This window comes from Lissotriton helveticus, chromosome 7 (assembly GCF_964261635.1).
Source record: "Lissotriton helveticus chromosome 7, aLisHel1.1, whole genome shotgun sequence".
Taxonomy (NCBI): domain Eukaryota; kingdom Metazoa; phylum Chordata; class Amphibia; order Caudata; family Salamandridae; genus Lissotriton; species Lissotriton helveticus.
In genome coordinates, this window is record NC_136068.1 from 1,589,152,711 (window position 1) to 1,589,165,957 (window position 13,247).

Genomic DNA, 13,247 nt, shown 5'->3' on the forward strand with positions numbered 1-13,247 from the left:
GGAAGGCAAAGAAGGGGCGGATATTAAGAAATATGTAGTACAGCTTTTTAAGACTGAATTGCAGCTGGAGGAGAGTGAGGAGGAGATTCTGAGAGATATTCAGAGAGTGCACCGCGATCCTTTCAGGTTGAACCCAAACCGTCCAAAGCCTAGGAGGATTCTGATAAATTTTCTGACTTATGGTTTAAAAGAAAAGAACTTGGCTGCCGCTCTTAAAAAGAAAACCATTGAGGTGGATTGTGTTAAGGTCGAGGTAAGATCGGATTTGTCCCCTGCAACTGCTAACAGGCAGTGGGAGTTAGGAAAGCGAATTGAGCCGTTGAGGAGGCTGGGAGATTCAGTTCAACTGAAGTTTCCAGCTGTCCTAAAGGTTATGTGGAATAACAAAATGCACTCATTCTGATTTGTTGAAGAGGTGGATAATTTTCTGGAACAGTGTCAAGCTGGAAGTGTGTAAATAAGCGGTGTTAAGCAAAAGTATGTTTTTGGTTTGTTTTTCCCTGCTTTTGCTGGGTCCACCTAGCTGAAGCCTGTGCAGGCACATTTTTATTTGATTTTTATTTTAGTTTAATGTTTACAGCACTGTCCGCAGGTGGCACCCAAAGGGCCTTGGCCATGGGAAGTTTGGTTGGGTTTTCCCGGGTAGGGGGCGGGGGGTTCGGGATTGTAGGGGACGGGGTGGGTGGGATAGTGGTAGTGGGACTGGTATGGGTGAGGGTAAGGGTAAAGGTAAGGGAAGGGGGAGAAATACTGGAAAATTCCTCAGAAGCCTTTTTGTAGTCATGTTTGTGTTGGTAGTTGGGTTAGGCTGTTATGAGCGGGTTTAATTTAAGGGAGCTGAGAATCCTCTCTTGGAACGTAAATGGTTTACTTGTGAAATCGAGGAGAGAGTTAAATTTGAAGTATTTAAGGGACTCTTCGGCTCAAATTATTATTCTGCAGGAGACCCATCTATCAGGGGTTGAATGTAAGGAACTCTTCAAAGGGAGATGGTTGATTGTGAATTTAAAGATGGCTGGGCAATTGTTGGTTATTATTGGCTATTACGGTCCGAATCAGGATGATGTAGGTCCATTAGATGAGCTGGCTAGGGAACTAATGAGGTTCTCTGGAAGGATAATTATGGCGGGTGACTAACACTGTCTTGGACTCTAATTTGGATCGATCAGCAAAGAGTAGAGCGATGGTTAATTCTAAAATGTTGACTAAGGTTAAGTCAATGATTGCCCAGCTGGGCTTGTGCGATATTTGGAGATTTAGGTCTGGACAGAAACTAGGATTTACTTTCTACAATAAAAAATATAACCATAAATCTCGTATTGATTATTTTTTGTTGGATTTAAGATTAGTTGATTGTGTGACCCATATTGGTCATGTTGGTGTGCATCTTGCGGATCACTCGGCTATTACATTGTCGCTGGAATTCGAGGATGGTATTTTGGGTTCGGCATGAAAGTTAGATCGTACGGTCCTCTATGATCAGGATGTAGTGGAAGTTTTGAGTCAGGAGTTGGAGGTTTTTTGGAAAAAAATGTGGGTTCTGCCAGTATTGATATTGTCTGGGACACATGCAAGGCGTTTCTGCGGGGAAGATTGGGGGCCCTGGCTGCGAAGAAGAGGCGACTATATTATAGCACAGTTACAGATTTGGAGAAGAAAATTCGCCAGTGTGAGGTTCAGATAGTAAATCTTGGTGGAACTGTGGTAGGTGAAAGGACTTTGCAAGAGTTAGCCGAGCTAAATCAGATCTAGTGGGAATCCTGAGTCAAAGGGTTAAGGAGAAATGGGATGCCAGTCAACTTGCGCATTTTGAATATGGTGAGGGGAGCAGTAAACTGCTAGCCTGGAAGGCGAAAATAATACACTTTTGAATAGAAATTCCCCTTGAAGCCCTCACGCCTTAAGTTCAGATCAAATCTAGTTAGGCTGCATCACTGTCAAGGCTTTGCTGTTTTCTGGAAGGGTGCTGAAGGGAAAAGACAATACCTTTACATAGCACTCACAAATTCTTTAGGAAATGTCTGGACACGTCAAAGGCTGCTGAGGCAATGTTGTGACATTAAGAAAGAACGTCAGTGTATTTACGCACCCTAGAGGAGTAATTGGTTTTATATTATACCCTTTGTCAAGTTGGTGAATGTTTAATATTAAATGACCAAGGCAGTTTTAAATGTTGCCTAATGATAATAAAATAATTATAATTTTAAGTTGCAGTGTTTGTTATACTTTACTGAAATAGGAGAGTTTTTAATGTTTTTCTTTTATATGTTCTTTTAACAAAACAAATTGCAAGAGTATAATTTGCACACAATGAACCACAGTATACGAAAGAATGAGACACAGGGATTGATTAGGGTTTGGCGGATGTGGATTTTCCATCAAAAAGTGGCGGATGTATCCCGTCGGCTCTATTTGAAGTTGTTCGGCCACTATACACTCCCAATAAAGCAAACGAGGCATCTCCACTTTTTGGCATATGTCCCTCATCCGCCAAGCATTTAATCAGACCACTGGTTACAATTCAAGACCAAACCACATAGTTATACCTTTATTCCAGGTAACCATAGACTCTTGATAATCGCTAGGAGTAGAAACGTCCTACATATATGTTCCAGATACTGTCATTATCCCGTTGAACATATACAGTGCAAACTTTCGTTTTCTATTGCTGAAATGTCTATTAGGTCCCTTTCCCACATCGCTACTAGCAGGTGATCAGTTCCCATCCCCCAAAAGTCGATCCTACGCCTGGTTAGTAATGAAGACATCTCCACAAAATTCCTTGGCCAGTCTTTCCTCCCTGTTTTAGGTAGCAGTACCAACATATAATGAAAAAATGAGCAGTGAAACTGGGTCGTTATGAAGAGGTTGGCAGATATGTATCCGGGTATGGCAGATCCATAACAGCCTTCCCTGGACATGCCTTTAACTGCCGCCAATATTTCGGCTGTTGAGGCCTCAAAACAGTCAATTTACACTATGACAGCAATGCATTCATTAGAGAAGTATATAAAGGACAATGCAATCATAAAACAGTGGTCCTCACACGGTTACACAAATACAAACATTATAAAAATGATTGACAGTGTAAACAAAAAAAGTGGCTGAGGAAAAATTATACATAGGGACTGTTAAGACTGCTTCCTCTTAGTAGAAGCCACAGATAGGGGTCGATGGCCTTTCAACCAAACTAAAATGGTATGGTCATCATCGGGGCAAACAGGGCTTATTGACAGAGCATCCACCAGTAAAGTTTGATAACTAGTTCATTGAAGGTCAATCTCATAAGGCAGTAATTATGGTTAAAAATCATGAGAGGAATCATTTACTCCATGAGTAGGAGATGAATCAAAAATTTGCTAGCATTCGCACCAAGAATTTTCAATTCTATTAAGGACACGGAGGCGAGGATTATGCTTCTCAATCTTTACTGCAATAACCACAGCAGCCAATGAAAATGTATATTTTCATAAAAACCAGTAAAACAAACTACATTTCCCATGATACACATGAGTATAGGCACGCCCCCACAGTCCATAAAAACACCTTACGTGCTCCCATCATCCTCTTTCTTTGAGGTGAACCAAGTCCAACAATAACTTGAATAAGATCATAACTCCTCCAACATGCAAGAAACAAGGTTTCAGGCCAAACATCCTGTCGTCCGTCGTCGATCAGTCAGACTTCTTATCTGATCCTGAAAGAAAGGAAATAACACCACCGTAATCACTGCATAATTGGGTGGGCAAGCTTATTACTGTAAACTAAGCCGGGTCGGATAATCCTCGCCTCCGTGTCCTTAATAGAATTGAAAATTCTTGGCGCGAATGCTAGCAAATTTTTGATTCTATTACAGGACAGGAGGCTTCAGATTATGCTAGTTTAACGCTCATTAAAAACCACAGAAGTAATATCACCCACCGGCTTATAGTAAAACGTCTTAAACGTTGATTCAGAAGACCAATCTGCACAACGCATAATGTCTTGGATACTAGATCCCAAACCATAAGACTTTGACGCCATAGCGCCTCTCACTGAATGAGCACCAAAGATCTGCGTATCAATACCTGCTTCCTTCATTATGAAGCGAAGCCATCTGGCAATTGCGGCAGCCACCACTGGTTTAAACGGCTTTTGCAAAGCAATCAATAATTGTGAACAACCTTGAGGCCTCAAGGCCTTTGTACATTCCTCATATGCTTTTAAACATTTGACTACACATACTTTTTCATTGTCAGGAAATGCATTATAATCAATATGTTGTGACATTGTTTTTGTACGACCCGTAATAGTAAAAGAAACCCCTTCCGGGGTAAACACTCTACCTGTAACGTCGAGTGCTCTCACATCCGAAGACCGTCTGCATGAGGATAAGCAAAGTAGCATGGCCAACTTGCCCGACAATTGTTTCCTAGACAAGAGTGCATTATCCGGCCATTTGTTGAACAAAGAGATGACTAGAGAAACATCCCACAAACCCGTATGTTTGGGTTTAGGGCGATTAGCTACCCTAATCCCCTTCAGCAATTTGCAAACCACCGGGTGCATGCCTACCGGTTTCCCGTCTATCTGGGCATGCCCCGCCGAAATGGCTGAACGGAAATGATTCACTGATCGGTAAGCCAGACCGTCAGCTGCTTTCGCCGACAGGAAATTCAACACGTGGGGTAACTCTGCCCCCACGGGATCCACCTGTCTTCCCAGGCACCAATCCATCCAGTTCTTCCAGGCTGCGGAATAACGCTTCCTGGTAGATGGTACCCATGCCTGCTTGATAAATTCTGAAGTTTGGCTCGAAACTCCTGGCAGTTGCCACTGTTCCCTGAAAGCCTCCATGCCATCAGCGTTAGCCTGCCCTCCAACAGCAACGGGTGCTGCTCCTGCCGAGGGGCCTGCAATAGCCACTCCGAGACCAGAAGTAAACGGGGGAGATCGCAGCTCCACTGCAACAACTTGGGGAACCAAGCTTGGGACGTCCACCATGGTGTCACCATGACCACTTCCGCCCGTTGTCTGATCACCTGCGTCATTACCCTGGGGAATAACAAGAACGGGGGAAAAGCATATTGTATCCCCTGTGACCAATCCTGGAGAAAGGCGTCGGTTGCAGTTGCCATCGGATCTGACCTCCAGCTGAAGAACCTGGGAATCTGATAGGTCAGCCTGGAGGCGAATAGGTCCGTCTGAAACGGACCCCAAATTGTCTGTAACCACTGAAACACCTGGGGAAGCAGTTTCCAAACGCTGTAATCCCTGAGATGCCTGGAATTCCAGTCCGCTACCTGATTGGATTGTCCCGGGATATACTCCGCTACCACCGAGATCTGATTCTCGAGACAATAATGTCAAAAGTCCTTGGCCATCTGAACAAGAAGTGACGACCACTTGCCGCCCAACTTGTTGATATACCTCACTGCGGACACATTGTCCAATCGCAATAGGATGCAACAAGATGTCTGCCTCGGGGATAACGTGCGAATCGCAAACGATCCTGCGAGCAGCTCTAAGCAATTTATGTGTAGTGAGAGTTCTTGCGTTGACCATCTGCCTCCTGTGGAGATATCTCCGCAGCACGCACCCCAGCCCCATCTGCTGGCGATTACCACCTCTGGCTGTGACCCGAAGATCGCCCTGCCGTTCCAGGCCTCTACATGACCGAGCCACCACTGTAACTCGGTTCGGACCTCCTCCGACAGTGGAATGGAGTCCGTGTACGATAGACCTCTCTGAAGATGCTTGATCTTCAGGCGCTGAAGTGCCCTGTAATGAAGGGGACCCAGGAATATTGCTTGAATGGGTGAGGCCAATATCCCCACTACTCTGGCAATCGCCCTGAACGTAACCGTCTGGCTGTCCAGCAACTTCAGAATTTCTTTTTTCAAATCCCTCAATTTCGCCTGAGGAAGACACAGTTGTGCTGCCTGGGAATCTATCGTGAACCCTAGGAAGTCTATCACCTGTGTCGGTACCATCACCGACTTCTTCTGATTGATAACAAAACCTAAGCTTTGAAGCAGCGACGTCGTCATGCCCAAATGCTGCTCGAGCGTGGACGGGCTCTGCGCCATGATCAGTATGTCGTCTAGATAAATTATAAGCTTGACCCCCCTCTCTCTGAGGTGAGCCACCACTGGCTTCATCACCTTGGTGAAGCACCAGGGAGCTGAGGAGAGCCCGAAAGGAAGAGCCAAATATTCGTAACACTTGCCGTTCCAGAGAAACTGCAGGAACCTGCGGTGTGGAGGAAAAATTGGTATGGACAGATACGCGTCCTTGAGGTCCAGCCGGACCAACCAATCTCCTTCCTGTAACTAATCCGCTAACAGATGAATACCTTCCATTTTGAAATGGTTGTAAGTAAGGTACTGGTTGAAATCCTTGAGGTTGAGCACTAACCTGTTGTCACCCCCTTTCTTCTGAACAATAAAGACGTTGCTGCAGAACCCGCGAGGTCCGCCTTGGCATTGCACAATCGCGTTTCTTCTTCTATGAAACTGCGATCTTGTTGGGAAAAATGGAGAGCTGATGGAGTAAACACTTGTGTCGGATGAGAATAAAATTCCAAGTGAAACCTCTGGACAGTCTGCAAAACCCAAGCATCCTGAGTCAGGGCCTGCCACTGTGGAAGACAATGTCGTGTGCGACCCCCCAGTGGAAGAAGAGAGGGATCTGTTACACTCACCTGTCTTTTGCTGGGACTTGAAATTCGCCCTGTTGTTTCCCGATTGGAAACGACCCCTGTTGAAGCCTCTGCGGGACGGGTAAAAGGTACCACCGTGGGTGGAATCCCACTCTCCTCTTCCGCGACCATAGTCGCCTCGCTGGGAGCCTTGTTGAAAGTCCCGGCCTGATGAGCGGCCCCCGCCTCGCTCGGCCTCGTTTGATACCGCTCTGAGCTTTGTCCAGAGCGGTGAATGTCCCAACATATTTCGAAACATCCTTGACAAATCGGTCACCGAACAAGTGACCACCAGCCAGAGGCCCTGGTTCCGCCTCCGCCAGTTCCGCCAGATTGCTGTCCATTCTTAGGAGCAAGGACTTGCGCCTCTCCGAGGAGATCACACAGTTTGCGTTGTCAATGAGGCAGATAGGGCGCTGGGTCCAGCCCGCCAAAATGTCCGGGTCGACTGGTGTTGCACCTTCTTTGGCCGCCAGAGCCATCGCTAGTATTTTCACTAGGGGACCCACAACGTCGAGCACTTTATCCTGGCAACCGCGCCAAGCACGGTCGAGCCCACGTTTGGGGTCCTTAGAGAATTTTTTCAGGAAGGTGAGCATGCTGGCATCGATTTCTGGGGTTTCTGCCACGTTGTCTGGCAGTTCCGGACATGGACACTCTGATTTTAAACGATTGCGGACTTCTCTAGAGAAGCTTTTCCGCAGGTTGTCATGGAGATAGTGCGACACCGCAGGGGTCGTGATCCAGTCCGAGGACCGGGGGTGCATAATGTCTGATGGATCAAACGTGAAAGGAGTGCTGACTTGTTCCGCGGCAGCCTTGGGGGCAACGTTGGCCTTTTTTGGAGGAGGAGGTTCCTCTGAGTTATCAGTGTCTGTGTCCGTGTTGGTGGTAGTAGTATCTGTATCCACCGGAGCCGGGCGTTTAGCTTTCGCCTTCCTGCCTGCGTAAGCGTGGTCCGCCGTACCTGACGCTGGCAAAGATGCCAATGTCTGAGAATGCGGCCATTGCTCCTGGGTATTTGAGGTAGTTGCGGGGGAAGGGGATTGCTCCTTCTTCTGTTTCTTCTGTTTGTCATACCCATGAGGCTTAGCAAACCCCTCCAGTTGCTTCCTAATAGGGCGAAGGGCCACAGCTAGTGCTTGCTGCACAGTTTGAGGGACCTTAGTCTCCATGGCTTTATTCACGGAAGCCTGGACCGAAGCATCTAAGGCTTCAACAATGTTGTCCTCTAAAACAGCTTCCTGCTGTCCATCACCAATTTCCTCCTCTCCTCCATAATACTCCTCAGGGTCCTGGGCCCACTCTTCCATAATGATGAGGAGTTAATTAATTATCAATCAGGGATAGCTCCCTACTGTCCACAACCAGGAGGGTTAATGGGGGGGGGGGTCAGCCCAAAGCACACTTAAACACTTGTCACGTTACCCAAACACCCTCAGCAAAGCTGTACTCAAAAGGTCAGTGACCTTGGCCCAAACAATTCTTAGAGCGTGTGCACACTCTGAAGGCCTCTATTTTACAACCTGTATCCAGGCGATCTCACAGGGAGCCTGCCGGTGTGTAGAACGCACTGAAAATGTGTTCAAGTCTGCCTGGGAAAAACGCGTCGAGGCGCGCAGCCCAAACGCGACCAAATCCGCCCAAAAACTAGCCCAAATTGGTCGCGTTTGGGCACGAGCGTCGGCCGTGAGCCACCCGGCCTGAGCGTGAGAGGGCGTACTAGGGAAGCCCAACGTGCGCTGAAGCGCTGCCGGTAACCGGGCCCTAAGTGTTGAAAGCGACCGGCTCCCTGCCGGTCAGAGATCGTGAAATCGACGCGCTAGCAGCGTGCGCGTGCATAAAGCAGTCAGAAGCCGGCGAAGAGCCAGCGGCGGTCCCAATGGAGCTCCTGAGCACCCGGAGCGAGGTAACAAGCTCCCCTAATATGCACCAACAAAATAAGATTTTTCGAGGCAATTACCATCATTAAATCATGTAATCAGGCTATAACTTATGTAATCAAGAATAAGCATACAAAATATATAAGCAATAAAGAGAAATACCCCCATGCAAAAGCAGAGTGAGGGGACCAGAAATAGGTGCACTTAACTCTTGCTGTGAGCAGCAAAGAAAGAGGATGATGGGAGCACGCAAGGGGTTCTTATGGACTGTGGGGGCGTGCCTATACTCATGTGTATCATGGGAAATGTAGTTTGTTTTACTGTTTTTTATGAAAATATACATTTTCATTGGCTGCTGTGTTTATTGCAGTAAAGATTGAGAAGCATAATCTGAAGCCTCCGGTCCGGTAATAGAATCCAAAATACTTGAACCATGAATATATTATCGAGGGAGTCAGACCAAATCACATCCCTCTTTTGAATGCCAGCACTGGCTCAATAACTACCCGAAAGAATTGTCTGGAATTATTCAACCAGCCCAGAACTATGGGCATGTGTGCATCTCGAAAGCCGTGAAGATCGTGGTCGCGTGACGGAAGCTGTACAAACAATGTACAACTCGTATATAGGCCTCACCATGCTTGTCATCCAAGAGAGTGTACCCCTGCAAAACAGAATATGCTGTTTACGTTCTGACATGCACCTGTGGCCTTAACTACGTGGGTAGTACGAAGCATGTCAGAATATTGCAGCATATTAGAGCCATCCTTCACAATGATTCCACATACCCAGTGGCACGACATTTCAATACATGTCACAACAAGGATATCAACTGTCTTTCCTATTATGTGATTAGCGCTGTACCAAAGTCTAAGAGAGGAGGCAATAGGGAGCGACAGGCAATCTGAAACTAAATTCATCCTTGAATTAGACAGTAAATGGCCGCTGGATTTGAACAACACAGAAGATATGTATAATTTTCTTTGAGATATAATGTGGTATGATGGCTCACTGTTTATGGCTAAGAAAGTAAAGTGAATGTAATTGATCTGCTGCTATATATATGAATTTCCCCTTTCTTTTAAACTTTTTTAAGACTAGTTTTTATAATGAACTTTTAGCAAATGATCTATTATTTAATATGAATTTTAATAGTGATTTTTCCGGACGGAAATTTTACTATTGATAATATTATTGCGTGTCTGCTATGGAATTATATTAATTACTGGTCTTATTGTAAATAGTACTGCACTGTAAATTTATATTTGCTGATTTTTTGCACAATCAAGCACTATATTGCACTTTAGGAATAAGTTTGCGCTTTAACAATTTGATCCACTTTTTTGCACTTTGTTGAAATCATGTCCTGGATTTATCAAGTTATGATCGTAAATGATGTAGCTTAGGCAGACAACAGATGGAAAAACAATATCAGGTTTTTCTCTTTTCCTAGTGGATTAATCCGGGTCTAAATGAACATGTATTTATACAATGAATATGATGATTTTTTTGATTTGTATACATTCCGTTTAAATGCACTGTTTTTATACTAACATTACACGCATTCATTTTCCTGTTCGGATGTTTGCGTTGTTTTCGGAAAAGAAGTCTGTTGTTTCTGTCTACGGTCATGTGACCGGAACAAGCGAAAATGGGTGTTCACTAAAAGCATATAAAAATAGTAATGGCGCAGTACGCTAGCTGAATGTGATCAAGGGCTTCAATAGCCCGAAACGCGTCGTTCGCAGGCTGTGAAAGCAATAAAGACCTTCTTTGCCTGAAGAGCTGTGGGGTCCGAGTCTCCTTCTTCGCCACCGGCATTGCGGGTTGGAAGTGGTGGGAGTTGCTGATTGGAGATATATATATATATATATATTACCTACTGGCGGTCACCAGTAGGTAGTATAGTTAGGACCTAGTTACCATAGGAAAATCACAACATTCTCTTCCCAATAACTTTGGCGCCGATCCGCTCCTATCTTAAAAGTTTTGGGGTGGTTTGGCAAGCGGGCCGAGAAAAAAAGGGGGGGTCGCAAAACGTGTTTTTCTCCCTGCAATTTTCCATAGGAAACTTTAGACATGGCTACAGCATGAACTGCTGAACGGAATTACACCAAATTTGGCAAAAAGGTAGCCCTTGGTTCAGAGCCGTGCCTTTTCGTAAAATGGTGTAAATTTGTTCAGTAGTTGCTGAGAAAATCAAAATTAGAAAAGTTTTGATATCTAGAAGCGCGCAGGATCCGCGCACCCTCCCGATCACAAGCTTCATGCTAATTGGCTGTCAATACTCCACACCAGGAAGTGAGGGCAGCCATCTTGTGCCTCAGTAGAACCGAGGCACAAGAAATCAGTAACACAAACGTGAAATAAAAGAAAAGGGGGCAGTGTAGAAACACCCTGACCCCCTAGGCCTGCTCCGGGGGTGCCACATATCGCGGGATGCGCGGAGGTTCCACGGATTTGGCCGCGGAAAAAAAAACGAAGCGCAAGCTCCTGCGCTTTGTTAATATTCAGCCCCCGGGTGGGCCAAGTCCCGGGGGCAATCTTTATATTGCAATGGGGGGCCCAAAGGGGCCTCCCAGCCCCGGGAAACGCCACCCCCGGGGCTTTTAAAAAAATGATGTGCGGGGGCTCACAGCCCCCCCAGCCTCGGGGACCGCCACCCCCTGGGGCTTGTAAATTAAATGAGTGGGGGGGCTCAAAGGCCCCCCCAAGCCCCGGGGAACGCCACACCTCGGGACTTGTATTTTTAAAAACAATAACTACCTCTGTGGGGGGTTCGAACTCCCCACACGCCCCGGGGACCGTCACCTCCCTGGGGCTCTAATTATTTAAATTGGGGGGTCTGTGATGAACCCCCAGGCCCGGGGACCAATACCCCCCGGGGCTTTGCAAATGTTGGGAGGGGGGCTGTGCGGCCCCCCCTTCTGGAGCCTGTGATGGCTCTGGGGACCTTCACCCCCCAGGGCCGGCTCCTGCAGTGTCCCAGGGTGCCCTCCCCCGGGATACTTCTGTTTGCTATGGCAGGGTAGGAGCCTCGCGGCTCCCACCCTGCCACAGCAAACTGCTTTGTTTTTTGTAAGAGAGAGCAGGAAATCTGCTCTCTCTTCCAAAGACCAATGCCGATTGCTTTTCCCCACAGGAAGCTGCATCTTAGCAGCTCCCCATGTGGAAAAGCAATGCCGGCTTCCGCAGGAGGTGGGGAGCCGGCAAGACCGTGAGGGGATTGGGGATCCCCCACGGTCCCCAACGGAGAGGGCCAGCCTCACAAATTAAAAAAATAAATAGAAAAAAAACAACAAAACAAAGGCCGGCCCCGGGGGATGGGGTCCCTGGGGCCATAAATGGCCTGAGGAGGGAGCAAGGCAGCCCTCCTCCAAATAAATAAATAAATAAAATGACCATGCCCCAGGGGATGGGGTCCCCGGGGCCGATTATGGCCTCGGGAGGGGGCCCTGGCCCCTTTCCAATTTATTAAAAAAATAAAATAAAATTGGGGTTAGGCGCAGTGGCGTAACTAGGAGGGTGCGGACCGCACCGGGTGACACCCTCACCTGGTGTGACACCATCTGGTTACGTTACGCTGTGTATGTAACACAGCTGTAGTCCGACAATCCATACCCTTCAGGTTTTTGCTCACCGTAACTTCGTTTACCTTGGACGCTGGCGCGAGGACATTCCTGTGCGTAGTTTTCCCGATATACTTGTTTTTTCCCGGCATACTGACTTGCATGTTTGCCAATAGATAACAGCTCGCAGGGATCACACATCACTGACAGTGGGCGCCTGGGGGAAGAATGGGCAGTCGTTTAATGTTTTGAGTTTGTTGCTGGCTCAGGACGAGGACGGTACGTCCGCCTGACCACCGTTATTCGCCAGATTTGTGCCAAAGTGAAGTCAACTCGACGAGGGAACCCCGAGGGGGACACTGGAGGACACCAGCCATGACGTCTGTACTGCACCTGCTTATTAGCATGTGTTTACTGGGTCATACTGGAGCAGGTAATTTTCGAAAGCGTGACGGAGTTCGTTCATTCAGACTCCGTTACCTCGGACCTGCAGGGTGTGCACAGGCAGCAGATTTCAGGAGCCAGTTCCGTACTAGGTTTCACAGTACTGGCAGCATTTTACTCTGGTACATGGTATTTATGGAAACAGGGAATCGGCCACCAAAGTGCCGTGCAGCACCATTAGACTCGCGGTCAGTCTGAAGGTAGATCCCCCCATGAGGATGAGGATGACTCATGGATTCAGGATGTTAGAGAGCAATGGAGAAGCATAGAGGAAGGGGTGAAATCAACAAGGGGGTTGTTTGGGACTATCTTCTGTTTTTCACGTCGGCAAAGTGTTGCTGGTGTTAACATATCTAAGATGAAAAAAGTTACATATCTTTAGCAATGTTGGCTCAATTGAACTGGGCCATGTGGCCGTGCCCAGGGGGGATGTGTGCAGATATTGGTATCAATCAGCATACTGAGCCCATGGCATGACTGCAGGGCATACTGCATGCCCAGAGACAACTAGGACCTGGCAAGCCAAGTGATTAACGTGGGTAGGGATATTTTGCCCTGAGCATGTCTGTGGTGCCCAGCCAATCAATTAAGGTACCAGGGGCCCGATGTAGGTAAATCCCATTTACCGATTTTGAAATACCGAATCCTACCGATTCGGTATTCAAAAATCGG

The 13,247-nt window shown here is 47.0% G+C and overlaps 1 long non-coding RNA gene across 3 annotated transcripts in view; it reads right to left on the reverse strand.

The window, feature by feature from the left end:
* Positions 1 to 3,417: 3,417 nt before the first annotated feature.
* Positions 3,418 to 13,247, reverse strand: part of LOC144767559 (uncharacterized) — a 358,110-nt gene continuing 348,280 nt past the window's right edge. For all 3 annotated transcript variants that reach the window (XR_013598259.1, XR_013598258.1, XR_013598257.1), the window contains one exon: positions 3,418 to 3,697. This is a non-coding gene — a long non-coding RNA (uncharacterized LOC144767559). The remainder of the gene's footprint in view (positions 3,698 to 13,247) is intronic.